This window comes from Coloeus monedula (genome assembly GCF_965178545.1).
Source record: "Coloeus monedula genome assembly, chromosome: 32".
In the NCBI taxonomy this organism is placed as follows: domain Eukaryota; kingdom Metazoa; phylum Chordata; class Aves; order Passeriformes; family Corvidae; genus Coloeus; species Coloeus monedula.
The window spans coordinates 905,808-916,303 of NC_138812.1; positions in this window are offsets into that span (position 1 = coordinate 905,808).

The following is a 10,496-nucleotide window of genomic DNA, read 5'->3' on the forward strand; positions in this document are numbered from 1 at the left end:
GGGCCATTTTGGGGCATTTCAGGTGAATTTGGGGCATTTTCGGTGGATTTTGGGGTAGATTTTAGGTGGATTTTGGGGTAGATTTTAGGTGGATTTGGAGCATTTTGGGGCATTTCGGGTGGATTTTGGGGCAGTTTTGGTGGATTTTGGAGCATTTTGGGTGGATTTTGAAGCATTTTGGGTGGATTTTGGGTCATTTTGGGTGGATTTTGGGTAGATTTTAGGTGGATTTTGGGGCATTTTGGCTGGGTTTTGGGTGGATTTTGGGCATTTCGGGGCATTTTGGGGCATTTTGGGTGGATTTGGGGCAGTTTGGGTGGATTTTGGGGCGTTTCGGGTGGATTTGGGGCATTTCGGGGCATTTTGGGGCATTTCGGGTGGATTTGGGGTCATTTTGGGGCATTTTGGGTGGATTTTGGGGCATTTTGGGGTAGATTTTAGGTGGATTTCGGCTCATTTTGGGTGGATTTTGGGTAGATTTGGGTGGATTTTGGGGCATTTTGCGTGGATTTTGGGGCATTTTGGGGCATTTCATGTGGATTTTGGGGCATTTCGGGTGGATTTTGGGTGGATTTTTGGAGGGATTTTGGGTGGATTTTGGGGCATTTTGGGTTATTTTGGGCCGTTTCAGGCGGATTTTAAAGCATTTTGGGTGGATTTGGGGGTATTTCAGGTGCATTTCGGGGCATTTTGGGGCATTTCAGGTGGATTTTGGGTCATTTTGGGGCATTTCAGGTGGATTTTGGGGCATTTCGGGTGGATTTTGGGGCAGTTTTGGTGGATTTTGGAGCATTTTGGGTGGATTTTGAAGCATTTTGGGTGGATTTTGGGGCATTTCAGGTGGATTTTGGGTAGATTTTAGGTGGATTTTGGGGCATTTTGGCTGGGTTTTGGGTGGATTTTGGGCATTTCGGGGCATTTTGGGGCATTTTGGGTGGATTTGGGGCAGTTTGGGTGGATTTTGGGGCGTTTCGGGTGGATTTGGGGCATTTCGGGGCATTTTGGGGCATTTCGGGTGGATTTGGGGTCATTTTGGGGCATTTTGGGTGGATTTGGGGGCGTTTTGGGGCATTTTGGGGCATTTCAGGTGAATTTTGGAGCATTTTGGGGTAGATTTTAGGTGGATTTTGGGGCATTTGGGGTGGATTTTGGGGCAGATTTTCGGTGGATTTTGGGGCACTTTGGGTGGATTTTGGGTGGATTTGCGTGGATTTTGGGGCATTTTGGGTCATTTCAGGTGAATTTTGGGGCATTTCGGGTGGATTTTGGAGCATTTCGGGTGGATTTTGGGGTGGATTTTGGGTCATTTTGGGTGGATTTTGGAGCATGTTCGGTGGACTTTGGGTAGATTTTAGGTGGATTTTGGGGCACTTTGGGTGGATTTTGGGTGGATTTGCGTGGATTTTGGGGCATTTTGGGTCATTTCAGGTGGATTTTGGGGCATTTTGGGTGGATTTTGGAGCATTTCGGGTGGATTTTGGGGTGGATTTTGGGTCATTTTGGGTGGATTTTGGGGCATTTCGGGTGGATTTTGGGGCATGTTCGGTGGATTTTGGGTAGATTTTAGGTGGATTTTGGGGCATTTTGGGTGGATTTTGGGGCATTTTGGGCATTTCAGGGCATTTTGGGGCATTTCGGGTGGATTTGGGGCAGTTTGGGTGGATTTGGGGGCGTTTTGGGGCATTTTGGGGCATTTCAGGTGAATTTGGGGCATTTTGCGTGGATTTTGGGGCACTTTGGGTGGATTTTGGGTGGACTTGGGTGGATTTTGGGGCATTTTGCGTGGATTTTGGGGCATTTTGGGTCATTTCAGGTGGATTTTGGGGCATGTTCGGTGGATTTTGGGGTGGATTTTGGGTCATTTTGGGTGGATTTTGGGGCATTTCGGGTGGATTTTGGGGTGGATTTTGGGTCATTTTGGGTGGATTTTGGGGCATTTCGGGTGGATTTTGGGGTGGATTTTGGGTCATTTTGGGTGGATTTTGGGGCATTTCGGGTGGATTTTGGGGCATGTTCGGTGGATTTTGGGTGGATTTGGGTGGATTTTGGGGCATTTTGCGTGGATTTTGGGGCATTTTGGGTCATTTCAGGTGGATTTTGGGGCATTTCGGGTGGATTTTGGGGTGGATTTTGGAGCATTTTGGGTGGATTTTGGAGCATTTTGGGTGGATTTTGGGGCATGTTCGGTGGATTTTGGGTAGATTTTAGGTTGATTTTGGGGCATTTTGGGCATTTCAGGGCATTTTGGGGCATTTCGGGTGGATTTGGGGCAGTTTGGGTGGATTTGGGGGCGTTTTGGGGCATTTTGGGGCATTTCAGGTGAATTTGGGGCATTTTCGGTGGATTTTGGGGTAGATTTTAGGTGGATTTTGGGGTAGATTTTAGGTGGATTTTGGGTCATTTTGGGGCATTTTGGGTGGATTTTGGGGCATTTTGGGTGGATTTTGGGTGATTTTGGGGCATTTTGGGTGGATTTTGGGTGGATTTTGGGGCATTTTGGGTGGATTTTGGGTCATTGGGTCATTTTGGGTGGATTTTGGGGCATTTGGGGTGGATTTTGGGGTAGATTTTAGGTGGATTTTGGGTCATTTTGGGGCATTTCAGGTGGATTTTGGGGCATTTTGGGTGGATTTTGGGGCATTTTGGGTGGATTTTGGGGCATTTGGGGTGGATTTTGGGGTAGATTTTAGGTGGATTTGGGGCATTTTGGGGCAGTTTCGGTGGATTTCGGGGCAGTTTCGGTGGATTTGGGGGCATTTCAGGTGGATTTTGGGTAGATTTTAGGTGGATTTTGGGGCATTTTGGCTGGGTTTTGGGTCATTTTGGGCATTTCGGGGCATTTTGGGGCATTTCGGGTGGATTTGGGGCAGTTTGGGTGGATTTGGGGGCGTTTTGGGGCATTTTGGGGCATTTCAGGTGAATTTGGGGCATTTTGCGTGGATTTTGGGGCATTTGGGGTGGATTTTGGGGCACTTTGGGTGGATTTTGGGTGGACTTGGGTGGATTTTGGGGCATTTTGCGTGGATTTTGGGGCATTTTGGGTCATTTCAGGTGGATTTTGGGGCATTTTGGGTGGATTTTGGGGCATTTCGGGTGGATTTTGGGGTGGATTTTGGGTCATTTTGGGTGGATTTTGGAGCATTTTGGGTGGATTTTGGAGCATTTTGGGTGGATTTTGGGGCATGTTCGGTGGATTTTGGGTAGATTTTAGGTGGATTTTGGGGCATTTTGGGCATTTCAGGGCATTTTGGGGCATTTCGGGTGGATTTGGGGGCATTTTGGGGCATTTTGGGTGGATTTGGGGCATTTTGGGGCATTTTGCGTGGATTTTGGGTCATTTTGGGGCATTTTGAGGTAGATTTTAGGTGGATTTTGGGGCAGTTTGGGTGGATTTTGGGTAGATTTGGGTGGATTTTGGGGCATTTTGCGTGGATTTTGGGGCATTTTGGGTCATTTCATGTGGATTTTGGGGCATTTCGTGTGGATTTTGGGGTGGATTTTTGGAGGGATTTTGGGTGGATTTTGGGGCATTTTGGGTTATTTTGGGCCGTTTCAGGCGGATTTTAAAGCATTTTGGGTGGATTTGGGGGTATTTCAGGTGCATTTCGGGTCATTTTGGGGCATTTCAGGTGGATTTTGGGGCATTTCGGGTGGATTTTGGGGCAGTTTTGGTGGATTTTGGAGCATTTTGGGTGGATTTTGAAGCATTTTGGGTGGATTTTGGGGCATTTCAGGTGGATTTTGGGTAGATTTTAGGTGGATTTTGGGGCATTTTGGCTGGGTTTTGGGTGGATTTTGGGCATTTTGGGGCATTTTGGGGCATTTCGGGTGGATTTGGGGCAGTTTGGGTGGATTTGGGGGCGTTTTGGGGCATTTTGGGGCATTTCAGGTGAATTTGGGGCATTTTGCGTGGATTTTGGGGCATTTGGGGTGGATTTTGGGGCATTTTGGGTGGATTTGGGTGGATTTTGGGGCATTTTGCGTGGATTTTGGGGCATTTTGGGGCATTTCAGGTGGATTTTGGGGCATTTCGGGTGGATTTTGGGGTGGATTTTGGGTCATTTTGGGTGGATTTTGGAGCATTTCGGGTGGATTTTGGGGCATGTTCGGTGGATTTTGGGTAGATTTTAGGTCGATTTTGGGGCATTTTGGGCATTTCAGGGCATTTTGGGGCATTTCGGGTGGATTTGGGGGCATTTTGGGGCATTTTGGGTGGATTTTGGGCATTTTGGGGCATTTTGCGTGGATTTTGGGTCATTTTGGGGCATTTTGGGGTAGATTTTAGGTGGATTTTGGGGCATGTTCGGTGGATTTTGGGGCAGTTTGGGTGGATTTTGGGTGGATTTGGGTGGATTTTGGGGCATTTTGCGTGGATTTTGGGGCATTTTGGGTGGATTTTGGGGCATTTTGGGTGGATTTTGGAGCATTTTGGGTGGATTTTGGGGCATGTTCGGTGGATTTTGGGTAGATTTTAGGTGGATTTTGGGGCATTTTGGGCATTTCAGGGCATTTTGGGGCATTTCGGGTGGATTTGGGGGCATTTTGGGGCATTTTGGGTGGATTTGGGGCATTTTGGGGCATTTCGGGTGGATTTTGGGTCATTTTGGGGCATTTTGAGGTAGATTTTAGGTGGATTTTGGGGCAGTTTGGGTGGATTTTGGGTAGATTTGGGTGGATTTTGGGGTATTTTGCGTGGATTTTGGGGCATTTTGGGTCATTTCATGTGGATTTTGGGGCATTTCGGGTGGATTTTGGGGTGGATTTTTGGAGGGATTTTGGGTGGATTTTGGGGCATTTTGGGTTATTTTGGGCCGTTTCAGGCGGATTTTAAAGCATTTTGGGTGGATTTGGGGGTATTTCAGGTGCATTTCGGGTCATTTTGGGGCATTTCAGGTGGATTTTGGGGCATTTCGGGTGGATTTTGGGGCAGTTTTGGTGGATTTTGGAGCATTTTGGGTGGATTTTGAAGCATTTTGGGTGGATTTTGGGGCATTTCAGGTGGATTTTGGGTAGATTTTAGGTGGATTTTGGGGCATTTTGGCTGGGTTTTGGGTGGATTTTGGGCATTTTGGGGCATTTTGGGGCATTTCGGGTGGATTTGGGGCAGTTTGGGTGGATTTGGGGGCGTTTTGGGGCATTTTGGGGCATTTCAGGTGAATTTGGGGCATTTTGCGTGGATTTTGGGGCATTTGGGGTGGATTTTGGGGCACTTTGGGTGGATTTGGGTGCATTTTGGGGCATTTTGCGTGGATTTTGGGGCATTTTGGGGCATTTCAGGTGGATTTTGGGGCATTTCGGGTGGATTTTGGGGCATGTTCGGTGGATTTTGGGGCATTTTGGGTGGATTTTGGGGTGGATTTTGGGTCATTTTGGGTGGATTTTGGAGCATTTTGGGTGGATTTTGGGGCATGTTCGGTGGATTTTGGGTAGATTTTAGGTCGATTTTGGGGCATTTTGGGCATTTCAGGGCATTTTGGGGCATTTCGGGTGGATTTGGGGGCATTTTGGGGCATTTTGGGTGGATTTGGGGCATTTTGGGGCATTTTGCGTGGATTTTGGGTCATTTTGGGGCATTTTGGGGTAGATTTTAGGTGGATTTTGGGGCATGTTCGGTGGATTTTGGGGCATTTCGGGTGGATTTTGGGGCATTTCGGGTGGATTTTGGGGCATGTTCGGTGGATTTTGGGTAGATTTTAGGTGGATTTTGGCTCATTTTGGGTGGATTTTGGGTCATTTGGGGCATTTCAGGGCATTTTGGGGCATTTCGGGTGGATTTGGGGGCATTTTGGGGCATTTTGGGTGGATTTTGGGCATTTTGGGGCATTTTGCGTGGATTTTGGGGCATTTTGGGGTAGATTTTAGGTGGATTTTGGGGCATTTGGGGTGGATTTTGGGTGGATTTGGGTGGATTTTGGGGCATTTTGCGTGGATTTTGGGGCATTTTGGGTGGATTTTGGGTGGATTTGGGTGGATTTTGGGGCATTTTGCGTGGATTTTGGGGCATTTTGGGGCATTTTGGGTGGATTTTGGGGCATTTTGGGTGGATTTTGGGGCATGTTCGGTGGATTTTGGGGCATTTCGGGTGGATTTTGGGGCATTTTGGGGTAGATTTTAGGTGGATTTTGGGGCATTTGGGGTGGATTTTGGGGCACTTTGGGTGGATTTTGGGTGGATTTGGGTGGATTTTGGGGCATTTTGCGTGGATTTGGGGCATTTTGGGTGGATTTTGGGGCATTTTGGGTGGATTTTGGGGTGGATTTTGGGTCATTTTGGGTGGATTTTGGGGCATTTCGGGTGGATTTTGGGGTGGATTTTGGGTCATTTTGGGTGGATTTTGGAGCATTTCGGGTGGATTTTGGGGCATGTTCGGTGGATTTTGGGTAGATTTTAGGTGGATTTTGGCTCATTTTGGGTGGATTTTGGGTCATTTGGGGCATTTCAGGGCATTTTGGGGCATTTCGGGTGGATTTGGGGGCATTTTGGGGCATTTTGGGTGGATTTTGGGGCATTTTGGGGTAGATTTTAGGTGGATTTTGGGGCATTTGGGGTGGATTTTGGGGCACTTTGGGTGGATTTTGGGTGGATTTGGGTGGAGTTTGTGTTATTTTGTGTTACTTTGGGTCATTTTGGGGCATTTTGGGTGGATTCCGGGTGGACTTTTGGGCATTTTAGGTGGATTTGAGTCATTTTGGGTCATTTTGCGTGGATTTGGGGTGCATTTTTGGTCATTTCAGGTGGATTTTGGGTGGATTTTGGGGCGCTTCAGGTGGATTTTGAGTAATTTGGGGTAGATTTTGGATCATTTCAGGGTGATTTGGGTCCATTTGGGTGGATTTTGGGGCATTTGGGGTGGATTCTGGGGCATTTTAGGTGAATTTTGGGTCATTTTGGGTCATTTCAGATGGATTTCAGGTCGACTTTGGGTCATTTTGAGTCATTTCGGGTGGATTTGAGGGCGTTTTGGGTGCATTTTGGGTCATTTCTGGTGGATTTTGGGTCATTTCTGGTGGATTTTGGGGCATTTCAGGTGGATTTTGGGGCATTTCAGGTGGATTTTCGGGCATTTGGGGTCGATTTTGGTGGATTTGGGGCATTTTGGGGCATTTTGGGTGCATTTTTAGTCATTTCAGATGGAGTTTGGGTGGGTTTTGCGTCATTTCAGGTGGATTTTGGGTCATTTGGGGTGGACTTTGGGTTATTTTGGGTGGATTTGGGTGGATTTTGGGACATTTTGGGGCATTTCGGGGGAGTTGGGTGGATTTTGGGCATTTTAGGTGAATTTGGGGCATTTTGGGTAATTCTGGGTGGATTTTGGGGCATTTAAGGTGGATTTGGGTCTATTTGGGTGGATTTTGGGTGCATTTTGGGTGGATTTTGAGTTATTTTGGGTCATTTTGGGGTAGATTTTAGGTGGATTTTGGGTGGATTTTGGGGCATTTGGGGTCGATTTTGGGGACATTTTAGGTAGATTTGGGTTGGGTGGATTTCGGGGTGGATTTTGGGGCATTTTGAGTCATTTGGGTGGATTTTGGGTGCATTTTTGGTCATTTCAGGTAGATTTTGGGGCATTTCGGGTGAGTTTGGGTGGATTTGGGGGCATTTGGGGTGGTCTTGGTGGATTTGGGGACATTTTAGGTGGATTTGGGTCATTTTGGGTGGATTTTGGGGCATTCCGGGTGGATTTGGGTCATTTTGGGTCATTTCAGGTGGATTTTGGGTCTATATTGGGTGGATTTTGGGTCTATTTCGGTGGATTTTGGGGCATTTGGGGTGGATTTTGGGGCATTTCAGGTGGATTTTGAGGTTTTTTGGGTCATTTTGGGGTAGATTTTGGATGGCTTTTGGGTCATTTTGCGTGGATTTTGGGGCATTTTGGGTGGATTTGGCTCATTTTGGGGCATTTCAGGTGGATTTTGGGGCATTTTAGGTGAATTTTGGTCTCTTTGGGTGGATTTTGGGTGGATTTGGGGGCAGTTTGGGTAATTTTGGGTGGATTTTTGGTCACTTTAGGTGAGTTTCTGTCTATTTGGGTGAATTTCGGGTCTTTCCGGGTAGATTTTGGGTCATTTTATGTGAATTTTGGTCATTTTGGGTGAATTTTGTGTCATTTTGGGTGGATTTTGTGTCAATTTGGGTCTCTTTGGGTGGATTTTGGGTCATTCCGGGTGATTTTGGGGCATTTTGGGTCATTTTCAGGTGGATTTTGGGTTATTTTGGGTGCATTTTGGGTCTATTTGGGTGGATTTTGTGTCATTTCAGGTGGATTTTGTGTCATTCCGGGTGGATTTTGGATCATTCCGGGTGGATTTTGGGTCATTTTAGATGAATTTTGTCATTTTTGGGTGGATTTTGTGTCATTTCGGGTGGATTTTGGGGCATTTCAGGTGGATTTTGGGGCATTTTGGCCCATTTTGGGGGGATTTTGGGTCATTTTGTTGGAATTTTCCAGGCTGGCTGCCACCTGCCACTCGCGGCTGCTGCGCCGGGAGTACCTGAGTGTGAACGTGCCCCACACCTGGTAAGGACCCAAAAACCCCTGATCCCACCCCAAAAACCCCAAAACCCACCCCAAAATCCTCGATTTCACCTCAAAAAACCCCAAATTCCCCTCAAAAAACCCAAAAAGCCCCAAATTCACCCCAGAAATCCAAAATGGCGGCCTGAGGCGGGGCTGGCTGTCCCTGAGGGGAACCCCCAAAAAAACCCAAAAACTGCCCCAAAATCACCTCAAACCGAGCCCAAAACAACCCCAAATCCCTCAAAATCACCCCAAAATCCTCGATATCACCTCAAAAAACCCCAATTTCCTCTCAAAAAACCCAAAAAGCCCCAAATTCACCCCAAAAATCCAAACTGCCGGCCTGAGGTGGGGCTGGCTGTTCCTGAGGGGAACCCCCAAAAAAAACCCCAAAAACTGCCCCAAAATCACCTCAAAACAACCCCAAACCCCCAAAATCCCTCAAAATCACCCCAAAAAACCCCAAAATCCTCGATATCACCTCAAAAAACCCCAAATTCCCCTCAAAAAACCCAAAAAACCCCAAATTCACCCCAAAAATCCAAACTGCCGGCCTGAGGTGGGGCTGGCTGTTCCTGAGGGGAACCCCCAAAAAAACCCAAAACCGCCCCAAAATCACCTCCAACCGAGCCCAAAACAACCCCAAATCCCTCAAAATCACCCCAAAATCCTCGATATCACCTCAAAAAACCCCAATTTCCTCTCAAAAAACCCAAAAAGCCCCAAATTCACCCCAAAAATCCAAACTGCCGACCTGAGGTGGGGCTGGCTGTTCCTGAGGGGAACCCCCAAAAAAACCCCAAAAACTGCCCCAAAATCACCTCAAAACAACCCGAACCCCCCAAAATCCCTCAAAATCACCCCAAAAAACCCCAAAATCCTCAATTTCACCTCAAAAAACCCCAAATTCCCCTCAGAAAACCCAAAAAACCCCAAATTCACCCCAGAAATCCAAAATGGCGGCCTGAGGGCGGGGCTGGCTGTCCCTGAGGGGAACCTCCAAAAAAACCCCAAAAACTGCCCCAAAATCACCTCAAAACAACCCCAACCCCCCAAAATCCCTCAAAATCACCCCCCAAAACCCCAAAATCCTCAATTTCACCCCAAAAAAATCCCAATTTCCTCTCAAAAAACCCAAAAAGCCCCAAATTCACCCCAAAAATCCAAACTGCCGGCCTGAGGTGGGGCTGGCTGTTCCTGAGGGGAACCCCCAAAAAAACCCCAAAAACTGCCCCAAAATCACCTCAAAACAACCCCAACCCCCCAAAATCCCTCAAAATCACCCCAAAAAACCCCAAAATCCTCAATTTCACCTCAAAAAACCCCAAATTCCCCTCAAAAAACCCAAAAAGCCCCAAATTCACCCCAGAAATCCAAAATGGCTGCCTGAGGCGGGGCTGGCTGTTCCTGAGGGGAACCCCCAAAAAAACCCCAAAAACTGCCCCAAAATCACCTCAAAACAACCCCAACCCCCCAAAATCCCTCAAAATCACCCCAAAAAACCCCAAAATCCTCAATTTCACCTCAAAAAACCCCAAATTCCCCTCAGAAAACCCAAAAAACCCCAAATTCACCCCAGAAATCCAAAATGGCGGCCTGAGGGCGGGGCTGGCTGTCCCTGAGGGGAACCTCCAAAAAAACCCCAAAAACTGCCCCAAAATCACCTCAAAACAACCCCAACCCCCCAAAATCCCTCAAAATCACCCCCCAAAACCCCAAAATCCTCAATTTCACCCCCAAAAAATCCCAATTTCCTCTCAAAAAACCCAAAAAACCCCAAATTCACCCCAAAAATCCAAAATGGCGGCCTGAGGTGGGGCTGGCTGTTCCTGAGGGGAACCCCCAAAAAAACCCCAAAAACTGCCCCAAAATCACCTCAAAACAACCCCAACCCCCCAAAATCCCTCAAAATCACCCCCAAAAAAACCCAAAATCCTCAATTTCACCTCAAAAAACCTCAAATTCCCCTCAGAAAAAC